A 16080-nucleotide genomic window follows, 5' to 3' on the forward strand; every position below is an offset into this window, starting at 1 on the left:
CCACTGAATATCATCCTGCCACACACTGTACCCTGAATATAATCCTGCCACACACTGTACCCACTGACTATAATCCTGCCACACACTGTACCCTGAATATAATACTGCCACACACTGTACCCACTGAATATAATACTGCCACACACTGCACCCTGAATATAATACTGCCACACACTGCACCCTGAATATAATACTGCCCCACACTGCACCCTGAATATAATGCTGCCCCACACTGTTCCCACTGAATATAATCCTGCCACACACTGTACCCTGAATATAATGCTGCCCCACACATGCATACACATCATATATACATATTCTACCCCTCTTCATCACTCCCATAACCCCCTGCACCTCTCATCACCCCCATAACCCCCCCTCTGCACCTCTCATCACCTCCATGAGCCCCCCACACCTCTCCTCATCACTACTATAACCCCCCCGCACCTCTCCTCATTCATCACCCCCATAACCCCCCTGGCATCTCTCATCACCCACCCTGCACCTCTCATCACCCGTGCTGCACCTCTCATCACCAATCACCCCCCCCTGCACCTCTCATCACCCCCCGCACCTCTCATCACCCTCCCTGCAACTCTCATCATACCCCCCCCCCCCCCCCCCCCCCGCGCGCAAGTTCTCCAACCCTGCTGGGATCGGTGCAGCGGCGTCAGGCAGCGGAAGCTGCTGCTGCTCCTGTCAGTGAGGATCGTCTCTGCTGGAGATGTAGGCCAGGACAGGTCAGTTGATTGGAGGGGATGTGCGTGCCTACTCGTGGCACGTCTCTACTCCCATCAGCCCCTGGCCTGTCTGGTCCTGCCATGAATCTTAAGGGTACCGTGCCCTAGACAGAGGTAATAAATGTGAATAGAATGTGCGGGCCCCCCGGACTATGAGGCCCGGTCATAGTCCTGGCAGGCACCCAGCGGTCAGTGAGTGATAGTCGCAGTCACTCACTGACAAGCCAATAATAATAAAAAAATAATAAAAAAAGGTCCAGGGACGTCCAGGCCCCCTGAAGCTCTGGGCCCCATACAAGTGTGGGTTGTACCCCCCCTGATGGCGGCTCTGCATGTACACCCCCTTACATGTCCCCCCCCCCAATAAAAATGAAAAACGTCTCATACGGCAGTGTTTCCTAAACGGAGCCTCCAGCTGTTGCAAAACAAAAACTCCCAGTATTGCCGGACAGCCATATACTGTCCTGGCAGGCTGGGAGTCTTGCAACAGCTGGAGACACCCTGTTTGGGAAACACTGCTGTAGGGTTTTGGTGGAGACAAGCCCCATCCTTGTAACAGAGTCTGCCCCTATTGCAAATTCCTCATTTAGGCCTCAAATGCACATGGAGCTCTCTCACTTCAGAGCCCTGTTGTATTTCAAGGCAACAGTTTAGGGCCACATATGGGGTATTTCCGTACTCAGGAGAAACTGTGTTACAAATTTTGGGGGGATTTTTCTCCTTTTACCCCTTATGAAAAGGTAAAATTTTTACACTAACATGCTGGTGTTGCCTCATACTTTTCATTTTCACAAAAGATAAAAAGGAGAAAAAGACCCCCAAAATGTCTAACGCAATTTCTCCTGAGTACGGAAATACCCCATATGTGGACATAAAATGCTCTGTGGACGAACTACATGGTTCAGGAGTGAGAGCACACTATGTATATTTGAGGCCTAAAAGGAGATTTTTTATGCTTACCATAAAATCTCTTTCTCGAAGGATCCATTGGGGGACACAGACCTTGGGGGACACAGACCATGGGTTTATGCTGCTGTCTCTAGGAGGCTTGACACTATGGCAACCAAAAAAGTCAGCTCCTCCCAGCAGGATATACCCACCTCCAGGCCCTGAGGTAATCAGTTTTAGTCCCAGAGCAATAGGAGAAGACCGACAGGTCAAGAAAAAACCACAAACTGTCCGAGCAATCAGAAGAAAAGCAACTGAACACACCCTCGGACAGATAACTGAAATAGGAACACCAGAAAAAAGGGTGGGAGCTGTGTCCCCTAATGGATCCTTCGAGAAAGAGATTTTACGGTAAGCATAAAAAATCTCCTTTTCTCTATCGGCTCAATTGGGGGACACAGGACGTACCAAAGCCATCCCTTGGGTGGGTAAGGAATCAGACAGGTGGACGGTTGGACCACCGCCAACTGCAACGTCTTACAGCCCAGAGTAGCATCTGGGATCTTCCTCTTGCAGCGGTAAGCTCCCGAATAGCAGACCGGATCCACCGAGAAAAAAAAATGGTGACCGCAGAAGCCGGTTGTCCTGTACGACGACCTTCCAGAGAAACGAAAACAGGGAGCCACACTGCCGAAAGGAAAGAGAGACTGAGGGATAAGTCTGAACAGCCCTCACCACAACCAGATTGAGGGAAAAAAAACACTTCCAGGGATGAGAAGGGACCGGTGTTACGCCTAGCGCTCCGGGTCCCCGCTCCTCCCCGGAGCGCTCACGGCGTCTCTCTCCCTGCAGCGCCCCGGTCGGTCCCGCTGACCGGGAGCGCTGCACTGTCATGGCCGTCGGGGATGCGATTCGCACAGCGGGAAGCGCCCGCTCGCGAATCGCATCCCAGGTCACTTACCCGTCCCGGTCCCCTGCTGTCATGTGCTGGCGCGCGCGGCTCCGCTCTCTAGGGCGCGCGCGCGCCAGCTCTCTGAGACTTAAAGGGCCAGTGCACCAATGATTGGTGCCTGGCCCAATTAGCTTAATTGGCTCCCACCTGCTCCCAGACTATATCTGATCACTGCCCCTGCACTCCCCTGCCGGATCTTGTTGCCATCGTGCCAGTGAAAGCGTTTAGTGTGTCCAAAGCCTGTGTTACCTGAACTTCTGCTATCCTTCCTGACTACGAACCTTGCCGCCTGCCCCCGACCTTCTGCTACGTCTGACCTTGCCTCTGCCTAGTCCTTCTGTCCCACGCCTTCTCAGCAGTCAGCGAGGTTGAGCCGTTGCTAGTGGATACGACCTGGTTGCTACTGCCGCAGCAAGACCATCCCGCTTTGCGGCGGGCTCTGGTGAAAACCAGTAGCCTCTTAGAACCGGTCCACTAGCACGGTCCACGCCAATCCCTCGCTGACACAGTGGATCCACAACCCGTAAGCCGAATCGTGACAGTAGATCCGGCCATGGATCCCGCTGAGGTGCCGCTGCCAAGTCTCGCTGACCTTCCCACGGTGGTCGCTCAGCAATCGCAGCAGATTGCCCAACAAGGACAGCAGCTGTCGCCGTTGACCGCCATGTTACAGCAACTTCTGCCTCTGCTACAGCAGCAACCATCTCCTCCGCCAGCTCCTGCACCTCCTCCGCAGCGAGTGGCCGCTCCTAGCCTCCGCCTGTCCCTGCCGGACAAATTTGATGGGGACTCTAAACTCTGCCGTGGATTTTTGTCTCAGTGTTCCCTGCATATGGAGATGTTGTCGGACTTGTTTCCTACAGAACGGTCTAAGGTGGCGTTCGTAGTAAGCCTTCTTTCAGGAAAGGCCTTGTCTTGGGCCACACCGCTCTGGGACCGCAATGATCCTGCCACAGCCACAGTCCAGTCCTTCTTCGCTGAAGTCCGGAGTGTCTTCGAGGAGCCAGCCCGAGCTTCTTCTGCCGAGACTGCCCTGTTGAACCTGGTCCAGGGTAATTCTTCAGTGGGCGAGTACGCCATCCAATTTCGTACTCTTGCTTCCGAGTTATCATGGAATAACGAGGCTCTCTGCGCGACCTTTAAAAAAGGCCTATCCAGTCGCATCAAGGATGTGCTGGCCGCACGAGAGATTCCTGCCAACCTGCAAGAACTCATCCATTTGGCTACCCGCATTGACATGCGTTTTTCTGAGCGACACCAAGAGCTCCGCCAGGAAAAAGACTTAGATCTCTGGGCACCTCTCCCACAGCATCCTTTGCAGTCTACGCCTGGGCCTCCCGCCGAGGAGGCCATGCAAGTGGATCGGTCTCGCCTGACCCAGGAAGAGAGGAATCGCCGTAGGGAAGAAAATCTCTGTCTGTACTGTGCCAGTACCGAGCATTTCTTGGTGGATTGCCCTATCCGTCCTCCACGTCTGGGAAACGCACGCACGCACCCAGCTCACGTGGGTGTGGCGTCTCTTGGTTCTAAGTCTGCTTCTCCACGTCTCACGGTGCCCGTGCGGATTTCTCCTTCAGCCAACTCCTCCCTCTCAGCCGTGGCCTGCTTGGACTCTGGTGCCTCTGGGAATTTTATTTTGGAGTCGTTTGTGAATAAATTCCGCATCCCGGTGACCCGTCTCGTCAAGCCACTCTACATTTCCGCGGTCAACGGAGTCAGATTGGATTGCACCGTGCGTTACCGCACAGAACCCCTCCTGATGTCTATTGGACCCCACCACGAAAGGATTGAGTTATTCGTCCTTCCCAACTGTACCTCTGAGGTCCTCCTCGGTCTGCCATGGCTCCGGCTTCATTCTCCCACCCTTGATTGGACCACCGGGGAGATCAAGAACTGGGACTCTGCCTGCCATAGGAAGTGCCTCTCCCCCCCTCCCAGTCCCGTCAGGCAAGCCTCAGTGCCTCCTCATGGCCCCCGTCCTGGTGTCACACTGCCCCGTGCCAGGCTTCGCCCTCTGCCCTCCCTCCCCATTCCCACTCCTGCTGTGCTGCCTGCCGTTGAGGAAACCCTCCATTCTTTCCCGGTGCCCTCATCCCAGGGGAGGCAGTTACCGGACAAAGAAAAGGGGAGACCTAAGGGGGGGGGGGTACTGTTACGCCTAGCGCTCCGGGTCCCCGCTCCTCCCCGGAGCGCTCACGGCGTCTCTCTCCCCGCAGCGCCCCGGTCGGTCCCGCTGACCGGGAGCGCTGCACTGTCATGGCCGTCGGGGATGCGATTCGCACAGCGGGACGCGCCCGCTCGCGAATCGCATCCCAGGTCACTTACCCGTCCCGGTCCCCTGCTGTCATGTGCTGGCGCGCGCGGCTCCGCTCTCTAGGGCGCGCGCGCGCCAGCTCTCTGAGACTTAAAGGGCCAGTGCACCAATGATTGGTGCCTGGCCCAATTAGCTTAATTGGCTCCCACCTGCTCCCAGACTATATCTGATCACTGCCCCTGCACTCCCCTGCCGGATCTTGTTGCCATCGTGCCAGTGAAAGCGTTTAGTGTGTCCAAAGCCTGTGTTACCTGAACTTCTGCTATCCTTCCTGACTACGAACCTTGCCGCCTGCCCCCGACCTTCTGCTACGTCTGACCTTGCCTCTGCCTAGTCCTTCTGTCCCACGCCTTCTCAGCAGTCAGCGAGGTTGAGCCGTTGCTAGTGGATACGACCTGGTTGCTACTGCCGCAGCAAGACCATCCCGCTTTGCGGCGGGCTCTGGTGAAAACCAGTAGCCTCTTAGAACCGGTCCACTAGCACGGTCCACGCCAATCCCTTGCTGACACAGCGGATCCACAACCCGTAAGCCGAATCGTGACAACCGGACAAAAGGACGGTAAGACGGTCTCCTCATTGAGATGAAAAAGTCAAAACCCTCAGGTAAAAAGGACAGACCTGGACGGAAAACAACTTGTCCTGGTATAAAACCAGGAAGGGAGAACGGCAGGAGCTCTGACACCCTCCGAAGAGAGGTAAGAGCAATAAGGCACGCCACCTTCCGGGGAAGGAGGCAAAGAGAAATGTCCCTGAGAAGTACAAAAGGGGGCGCCTTGCAGAGCACCTAAGACCAAGAGTAAGTCCCAAGGGAAAGAAGGGGACTGAGAAGGAGGGCAAGGTGTGCAACTCCCTGAACCAGGTTCGGACATGATAATTGAACGCCAGGGGACGTTGAAAAAAGAATGGAAAAGGGCCGAACCTTTGACCCTTAAAGGAGCTGAAAAGCCAACCCTTGCAGAGGAAAGCCTGTGAGCCCTCAGCATGGTTCGAACCACTTGGGAAGAGAAGACGCGGGTCCTCAGAACCGCTGTCTCAACCGCCACGCCAGCAAAGGCAGAGACGGTAAATAGGGAAGGCGCAGCCTTGAGTCGTGCAGGAACCTGACCACGATGACATACCACGCCCGCCAGGCCAGGCTGGGTCACGAAAGAGGAATGCTTCGGTTGTGGCGGGACAAGCAGTGGTCCACGCCAGGAGCACCCCAGGGGTTGCAGATCACTGTAAACACCCCCGGATGTGGGGACCACTCGCCTTGGACGACTGAGGACCGGCCGAGAAGACCACAGCCCAGGAACGGCCGGAATGAAGATAGCAAAGATGGCCGGAAACCTGAGTTCCGCCCAGAAGGTAATTTCCCAAGAAACAAGCAAGGAAAGAATTGCCCTAGGCCCCAACATGTTGAAGGGGAAAAGGACTCTAGGGGGACCAAGGCCCAGACCGGCCGGTCCCTGAAAATACCTCCCCAGCCTGACAGACTGGCAGGGAGGGGCAGGAAGGAGCGCCTCTGAAAGAGCAGGGGGGGAAACGAAGCCACCATAAAAGGGACAGACAAGACTGTCGAGAGAGAACGATCTTGCGGTCGGGAGACAATGGAGACCTGTCCCACCGGAAGAAAATCACCAGTTGAAGAGGTCGGTGATGAAACTGGGCAAATGGCACGGTGACCACGGCCACCACCAACCGACCCAGGACATCTATGCAAAAACGAATGGAAACTGGAGCAGGGTGCCGAAGTCATCGGACTCTAGATAAGAGAGTCAGCCAATTGCTTGGCAGAGTCGAAAGCGGGCAGAGGCCACGTTGAACTGGAGCCCCAGGAGAGCGGTTGGACTTGTCCCGATTGATCATCCAACCGAAGTGAGATAAGGTCTGAAGGTTGAGACTAAGACTCTCCAGGATCCGGGCCCTGGCTGGAGCTCTGATCAGGAGGTCGTCCAGTAAGGAATTATGGAAACAACTGTTATCTGTAAAAGGGCTATCACAGGAGCCAGGGCTTTGATAAGGGTCCGCGGAGAGGTGGCCAGACTGAAATGGAGAGCCACAATGAAAAATGACCATCCGGAACTGCAAGGCGGGGGTACTGCTGAAGACCGGGAAACAATGAGGTATGGAGGCAGGCATCCTTGATGTCCACCGAGGAAAGAAAACTTCCCTAGAACCACAGACGCCAGCACCAAACAGAGAGAGACTGCATTCGGGATGGGAAAGCAGAAAATGCTGGCTGAGATACTCGAGAACCAAGATTGGGCGAACAGAAAAGCCTTCTTGGGGACCACAAAGAGGTTGGAATAAACCTCAAAAACGTTCCCCTGAAGGAACAGGGACAATTACTCCCTGGACAAAAAGGAGCTGGAGCACGCTCCGAACTGTCTTCGCTAGAGATGGGAACCGGAGGGTCCAGGTAAAGAAAAAGGCAATCCCATGGAAGGGAAGCAAATTCGATCCTGTATCCGTTGACTACCATATCCCTGACCCAGGGATCCTGAATGTGCGTGGTCCAGGAAGAGTAAGAGGCGACCAACCACCCGAGAAAGGTCGGCTGGTGGGGGAGACCCTTCAGGCCGAGGAAGGCCTACATTTGCCTGATGGGGCCGCCAAATGGCCGGAACAGATAGCCGACCTCCGGGAGGGACGGGTCCGGAAGGAGGAAGCCCCCTTCCCGTGAAGGTGCCTGGCTGGACCCTTTGTTGGTACCAAAGGTCCGCAGAACCGGAAGGCGGTGGACTTCCGACGGAAAGCGGTTCTGTGAGCCTTATACAGAGGTAAAAGAGAACTCTTTTCCACCCGTCGCCTCACTTCCTGAAGGCGGTGTCGGTATTCCATGCTTTAAGCCACATGGTGGCTACCAGGTAGCTTGTGGCAAAGGCAGCACAGCGGCTGCGCATGGAAGCAGAACACAGAAAATCTCCAGCTGAGGAGCATCAGACATCTAGATTAAATAAATCCTCTGGAAGGATCTTGAAGACTACCCTGGCGGAGTTGGGAGACCATACTGAAAGGGCTTTTGACACCCAGGCAGAAGCAAAAGCAGGAAGAACCTGCTGTCTCAAAGGCAAAGTTTGCCAAAGTCTCCACCTTCATGTCCGCTGGATCCTTGAAGGCAGCCGCATCAGCCAACGGCCGGATAGTTGCCTTAGAGAGGCGGAAGACCGGCGGATCCACAGTTGGAGAGGAGGTCCACCGAGCAATGAGGTCCTTGGCGAAGGAATACCGCGCTTGAACCTTCTTTGTGTTCTGAAACTTCTTGTCCGGTTGCTTCCAGACGGATACCAACAGGGCGTAAAATTCAGCGTGAGAGCTGAAAGTCTCGGGTGCCGGTCGGGCACGAAGAAAGGAGACTTCTGGAGCCACGTCCGAAGTTCCTGGGTCCTTTAGCTGGAATGTGTCTCTTATGGCCGAAACCAATGAGTACACCACATCAGGCATATCCGTGCATTCCTCAGAGTCGGAGGCCGAATCAGAAACCTCATCCACAAGTTCTCCAGGTGAATGGGAACGAGGTGAGGCAGCCCTGGAAGAGGTCGGGCACGATGAAAGGAAACTTCTGGAGCCACGTTCGAAGTTCCTGGGTCCTCTAGATGGAAGGTGTCTCTTATGGCCGAAACCAATGAGTACACCATGTCCGACATATCTATGCGGTCTTCTGAATCAGAGGCCGAATCGGAAACCTCATCCACAAGTTCTCCAGGTGAAGGTGGAACGCGGGAGGTGGCCCTGGAAGAGGGAGAGATTGACCTGGTACGCGGGTCTGGAGAGCCAGAGCAGCGACCATGGGAGCGTCCACTAGAGGAGTTATGCGAGCTACAAGCTGGAGCAAGGGGGTGATGCCTGTGAGAGGAGCTCCCATGCCTGCCCAAGACTCAGGAGATGAGACGGATGAAACATCCCTATGATGCTGCGAGAGCATCAGAACAGGGGGAGAACGGGACCCTCCATGTAGGGAGGACCTCTTCAAGGCAGTCACCCCATACCGGGAGACCTGAGCCAAGTCGGGGAATACCCAGACCGGAAGGATGGCCGAACCCACAGGGTCTGGGAGGGCATCCTGAGTAGAAATAACAGGGGGTTCTGGGGGAGCAGTGGTGCAGGCAGAACAAGTGGGTTTAACAGAACCAGTAATTTCGTGTTACAACCCTTAGAGTGTAAAAGGAAACCAGGGACCTAGTCATCTGTTAGAGGGAGGAACAGGTCTGGGCTAGGACAAGTAAAAAAACCCCGGTCTGAGCCCCCAAGGCAGCTGCTGTGAAGTTTTTTTTTTTTTATACTCTGGCAGGCTGAGGAGAGATGCAGAACACTGCATCAATGGCAAGAGGGGACCATACTAAACCAAGGGCGCTGTTGCATGGCCCTGAAAACTCCCCTCTGCGTGCGCACAGTGCCAATAGATAACTAGCCCCCGCACAGAGAAGCACCGACGGTAATAATGGCGCCCGCTCCCTAAATTTTTTATTTTCACAAAGTGTAATAGGAAAAAAGCCTCCCAAAATTTGTAACACCATTTTTTCTGAGTAAGGGAATACTCCATGTATGGATGTAAAGTGCTCTGCGGGCGAACTACAATGCTCAGTAGAGAAGGGGCGCTATTGGGCTTTTTGAGAGAGAATTAGGCTGGAATTGAAGGCTATGTGTGTTTACACAGCCCCCATGGTGCTAGAACAGTGTACCCCATTTTGGAAACGACACCCCTCATGGAATGTAGTAAGGGGTACAGTGAGCATTTACACATCACAGATGTCTGATTTTTTGAACAGTCATCCGTAAAAATGAAAAATTGTATTTTTAATTTACCCAGCACACTGTTCTAAAGATCTGTCAAATGCCAGTGGGGTGTAAATGCTCACTGCACCCCTTATTAAATTCTGTGAGGGGTGTAGTTTCCAAAATGGGGTCACATGTGGGGGGTCCACTGTTCAGGCACCATGGGGGCTTTGTAAACGCACATGGTCCCGACTTCCATTCTAACCAAATTCTCTCTCCAAAAGCCCAATGGCACCCCTTCTCTTCTGAGCATTGTAGTTCGCCCACAGAGCACTTTACATCCACGTCTGGGGTATTTCCATACTCAGAAGAAATGGGGTTAAAAAATTTGGGGGGCTTTTTCTCCTATTACCCCTTGTGAAAATGAAAAATTTGGGGTAACATCAGCATTTTATTGAAATTTTTTTATTTTTACGTCCCAATTTTACGAAAGTTCGTCAATCACCTGTGGGGTGTTAAGGCTCACTGTACCCCTTGTTACATTCCTTAAGTGGTGTAGTTTGCAAAATAGCATGCCATGTGTTTTTTTTCCTACTGTTCTGGCACAATAGGGGCTTCCTAAATGCGACATGCCCCTCAAAAACCATTTCTGCAAAATTCGCTCTCCAAAAGCCCAATGTCTCTTCTTGACTTCTGACCCCTCTAGTGCACCCACAGAGCACTTTACATCCACATATGAGGTATTTCCTTACTCAAGAGAAATGGTGTTACAAATTTTGTGGGGCATTTTCTCCTATTACTCCTTGTGAAAATGAAAAGTTTGTGGTAACACCAGCATTTTAGTGTTAAAAATAAAATTTTTCATTTTCACGTCCCACTTTAACGAACGTTCGTCAATCACCTGTGGGGTGTTAAGGCTCACTGTACACCCCTTGTTACGTTCCTGGAAGAAAGTAGTTTCCAAAATTGTATGCCATGTGTTTTTTTTTTTTTTTTAATGGTTCTGGCATCATGGGGGCTTCCTAAATGGGACATGCCCCCCAAAAATCATTTCAGCAAAATTCGCTCTCCAAAATGCCTTTGTCACTCCTTCCCTTCTAAGCCCTCTAGTGCACCCACAGAGCACTTTACATCCACATATGAGGTATTTCCTTATTCGAGAGAAAATTTATTACAAGTTTTGGGGGGCCTTTTTACCCCTTGTAAAAATGGAAAAAAAATGGGGCTACAATAACATTTTAGTGTAAAAAATGGAGATTTTTATTTTTCTCCTCCATTTTGCTGCTTTTCCTGTAAAACACCTAAAGGATTAACAAACTTTTTGAATGTCATTTTGAATACTTTGAGGGGTGCAGTTTTCATAATGGGGTCCATTATAGGGGATTTCCAACATAAAGACTTCACAAATTCACTTCTAAACTTAAATGGTCCCTGAAAAATTCAGATTTTGAAATTTTCCGGAAAAATTGGAAAATTGCTGCTATACTTTGAAGCCCTCTGATGTCTTCAAAAAGTTAAAACATGTCAATTTTATGATGCAATCATAAATGCAATCATTTATGATGGCCCTCATTTACTTAAGTCCAACTGACTCTTTTTCTCGGTTATTGCGCCTAAATTTTGGTCGCAACGTCTGTGCGCCTAATTTTGCGACCAAATTTTAGTCACACAACCGACATTTTAGAAAACACTTGGAGTGTTTTATGCAAAAATGGGCGTTTTACTGACAAAAACCAAAAACACTCTGAGTACTTCCAAAATCACTCAAGAAAAAGCGTGAATTTGCCGCACACCATAACCGACAGCCAAGAGGCCGAGTGAAATTCCAAAAATGGAGTGATTTGTAACAAGGGACGGTTTACCATTGTGTTTTGTGTGAAACTACCGTAACTTGTTTTATAACCGGAAAACTTTGTACAGTTAAACACTTTTATAAATAAAGTATTTAATGTTTGGGTGATAATTTTTATATTTAATTATAACATGCAAAGATATCAAAGCACGCCTGAGAGAAAGAGGATACGATTCACATACCATAGCCAGAGCCGAAGGAATTGTGAACTCCAAGCCCACTGGATACTACTTACAGGACAGACCCAAAAATGTACAGGGTAACATGGATAATACACTTACTTTCACTACTACCTTCTCCAACCAATTTGATAACATAAAAGACATCATTCTCAAACATTTACCGGTTTTACATCATGACACAATTATGTCACAAATTCTAAGTACTAACAACATTAACCCCTTAAGGACTCAGGGTTTTTCAGTTTTTGCACTTTCTTTTTTTCCTCCTTACCTTTTAAAAATCATAACTCTTTCAATTTTCCACCTAAAAATCCATATTATGGCTTATTTTTTGCGTCGCCAATTCTACTTTGCAGTGACATTAGTCATTTTACCCAAAAATGCACGGCGAAATGGAAAAAAAAATCATTGTGCGACAAAATCGAAAAAAAAAGCCATTTTATAAATTTTGGGGGCTTCCGTTTCTACGCAGTGCATATTTCGGTAAAAATTACACCTTATCATTATTCTGTAGGTCCATATGGTTAAAATGATACCCTACTTATATAGGTTTGATTTTGTCGCACTTCTGGAAGAAATCATAACTACATGCAGGAAAATGTATACGTTTAAAAATGTCCTATTCTGACCCCTATAATTTTTTTATTTTTCCACGTACAGGGCGGTATGAGGACTAATTTTTTGCGCCGTGATCTGAAGTTTTTATCGGTATGATTTTTGTTTTGATCGGACTTTTTGATCACTTTTTATTCATTTTTTAATGGTATAAAAAGTGACCAAAATGCGCTTTTTTTTTACTTTGGAATTTTTTTGCGCGAACGCCATTGACCGTGCGGTATAATTAATGATATATTTTTATAGTTTGGACATTTACGCACGCGGCGATACCACATATGTTTATTTTTTTTTACACTGTTTTATTTTTTTTATGGGAAAAGGGGGGTGATTCAAACTTTTATTAGGGAAGGGGTTAAATGACCTTTATTAACACTTTTTTTTACTTTTTTTTTTGCAGTGTTATAGGTCCCATAGGGACCTATAACACTGCACACACTGATCTTTTACACAGATCACAGGCGTGTATTAACACGCCTGTGATCAGTGTTATCGGCGCTTGACTGCTCCTGCCCGGATCTCAGGCACGCAGTCATTCGACGATCGGACACCGAGGAGGCAGGTAAGGGCCCTCCCGGTGTCCTGTAAGCTGTTCGGGACGCGATTTCACCGCGGCGGTCCCGAACAGCCCGACTGAGCAGCTGGGTCACTTTCACTTTAGAAGCGGCGGTCAGCTTTGACCGCCGCTTCTAAAGGGTTAATACCGCACATCGCCGCGATCGGCGATGTGTGGTATTAGCCGCGGGTCCCGGCCGTTGATGAGCACCGGGACCGACGCGATATGATGCGGGATCGCGGCGCGATCCCGCTTCATATCGCGGGAGCCGGACGTAAATATATGTCCTGCGTCGTTAAGAGGTTAAAGTAATCCCACATAAAGCCAGGTCATTGCACAGCCAATTGTCACCAAGTGATATCACAGTCCATACTTCACAGAGAGATACCTGGCTGACAACCAAAGGTAGCTATCAGTGTGGTAGGAATAGATGTACTACATGCAAATTCATGTCCAACTCTCAAGTCTTGTGCTACCAATAATATTTATCACATTAAAAGTTATATCAACAGTTATTTACAGTATTATATGCTTAGAGTGCATGCTACAATACATAGGCTGCACAACCAGAATGTTAAAAATCAGAATACAGGAACATTTAAATATACCTACCTTTGGGCAGTTTAATCATCGATCTGTATCAGGCATAACAAAGCATATAGTGGAGAAACATGCAGGCATTATCCCTAAAATAGAAGTCACAGGTCTGGAGAGAGTTTGCCCACCGTGCAGGGGAGGTGACTGGAGTTGGGCACTATTCAGACGGGAGGTGTTTTGGATCCTTTGCATGGATTCACGCTTCCCGTCTGGGTTAAATTACAGGCATGACTTATCGTACATTTATTAGTTTCTTGTTTCTATTTTTCTACTGTATATCACGATGCCGGCTGGCAGGAGGTGGATCCTCTGTGCCAGAGAGGGATGGCGAGGACCGTGCTAGTGGACCGGTTCTAAGACACTACTGGTTTTCACCAGAGCCCGCCGCAAAGCGGGATGGTCTTGCTGCGGCGGTAGTGACCAGGTCGTATCCACTAGCAACGGCACCTCTCTGGCTGCTGAAGATAGGCGAGGTACAAGGGAGTAGGCAGAAGCAAAGTAGGACGTAGCAGAAGGTCGGGGGCAGGCGGCAAGGTTCGTAGTCAGGGGAGATAGCAATAGTTCTGGTACACAGGGTATAAACACACAAGGAACGCTTTCACTGGCACTAAGGCAACAAGATCCGGCAAGGGAGTGCAAGGGAGGAGACTAGATATAAGCAGGGAACAGGTGGGAACCAATTAAGCTAATTGGGCCAGGCACCAATCATTGGTGCACTGGCCCTTTAAGTCTCAGGGAGCTGGCGCGCGCGCGCCCTAGAGAGCGGAGCCGCGCGCGCCAGCACATGACCGCAGGAGACGGGAACGGGTAAGTGACCTGGGATGCGACTCGCAAGCGGGCGCGTCCCGCTGTGCGAATCGCATCCCCAACGGCCATGGCAGAGCAGCGCTCCCGGTCAGCGCTGACCGGGGAGCTGCAGGGAGAAGGACGCCGTGAGCGCTCCGGGGAGGAGCGGGGACCCGGAGCGCTAGGCGTAACAGTACCCCCCCCCTTAGGTCTCCCCTTCTCTTTATCGGGTAACTGCCTCCCCTGGGATGAGGACACCGGGAAAGGATGGAGGGATTCCTCAACGGCAGGCAGAACCGCAGGAGTAGGAATGGGGAGAGAGGGCAGAGGGCGGGACCTGGCACGGGGCAGTGTGACACCAGGACGAGGGCCATGAGGGGACACAGAAGCTTGCCTGATGGAACTGGGAGGGGGGGAGGGGCATTTCCTGTGGCAGGCAGAGTCCTTAATGACCTTAGGGGGACCAGATACAGGAGGAACCACAGAGTTACGGCAAGGGTTACTGGGAACCGGTTTTAGACAGTTCTTGGAACAAGAGGACCCCCAACTCTTGATCTCCCCAGTGGACCAATCCAGGGTTGGGGAATGAAGTTGAAGCCAGGGAAGTCCAAGGAGAATTTCCGAGGTGCAATTGGGGAGGACCAAAAGTTCAATCCTCTCGTGGTGAGATCCGATGCTCATAAGAAGGGGCTCCGTGCGGAAACGTATGGTACAGTCCACCCTGGCTCCGTTGACCGCGGAAATGTGGAGTGGCTTGACAAGACGGGTCACCGGAATCCGGAATTTATTCACAAAGGAGTCCCGAACAAAATTCCCAGAAGCTCCAGAGTCCAGGCAGGCCACGGCTGAGAGGGGAGAGCTGGCTGAAGTGGAAATCCGAACAGGTACCGTGAGACGTGGAGAAGCCGACTTGGCATCAAGAGACGCCACACCCACGAGAGCTGAGTGCGAGCGTGCGTTTCCCAGACGTGGAGGACGGATTGGGCAATCCACCAGAAAATGTTCAGTACTGGCACAGTACAAACAAAGATTCTCTTCCTTACGGCGATTCCTCTCTTCCAGGGTCAGGCGAGACCGATCCACTTGCATGGCCTCCTCGGCGGGAGGCCTAGGCGCAGATTGCAGTGGAGACTGTGGGAGAGGTGTCCAGAGATCTAAGTCCTTTTCCTGGCGGAGCTCTTGATGCCTCTCAGAAAAACGCATGTCAATGCGAGTGGCTAGATGAATGAGTTCATGCAGGTTAGCAGGAGTCTCTCGTGCGGCCAGAACATCCTTAATGTTGCTGGATAGGCCTTTTTTAAAGGTCGCGCAGAGAGCCTCATTATTCCAGGATAGTTCAGAAGCAAGAGTACGGAATTGTATGGCGTACTCGCCAACGGAGGAATTACCCTGGACCAGGTTCAGCAGGGCAGTCTCAGCAGAAGAGGCTCGGGCAGGTTCCTCAAAGACACTTCGAATTTCCGAGAAGAAGGAGTGTACAGAGGCAGTGACAGGGTCATCGCGGTCCCAGAGCGGTGTGGCCCATGACAGGGCTTTTCCAGACAGAAGGCTGACTACGAAAGCCACCTTAGACCTTTCAGTGGGAAACTGATCCGACATCATCTCCAGATGCAGGGAACATTGGGAAAGGAAGCCACGGCAAAACTTAGAGTCCCCATTAAATTTGTCCGGCAAAGACAGGCGGAGGCTAGGAGTGGCCACTCGCTGCGGAAGAGGTGCAGGAGCTGGCGGAGGAGATGGTTGCTGCTGCTGTAGCTGAGACTGAATCTGCTGTAGCTGCGACTGGAGTTGCTGAGTCATGGTGGTCAAGTACGACAGCTGGTGATCTTGTTGGGCAATTTGTCGGGCTTGCTGGGCGACCAGTGTGGGGAGGTCGGCGACAACAGGCAGAGGAACTTCA

This window comes from Hyla sarda, chromosome 6, assembly GCF_029499605.1.
Source record: "Hyla sarda isolate aHylSar1 chromosome 6, aHylSar1.hap1, whole genome shotgun sequence".
In the NCBI taxonomy this organism is placed as follows: Eukaryota; Metazoa; Chordata; class Amphibia; order Anura; family Hylidae; genus Hyla; species Hyla sarda.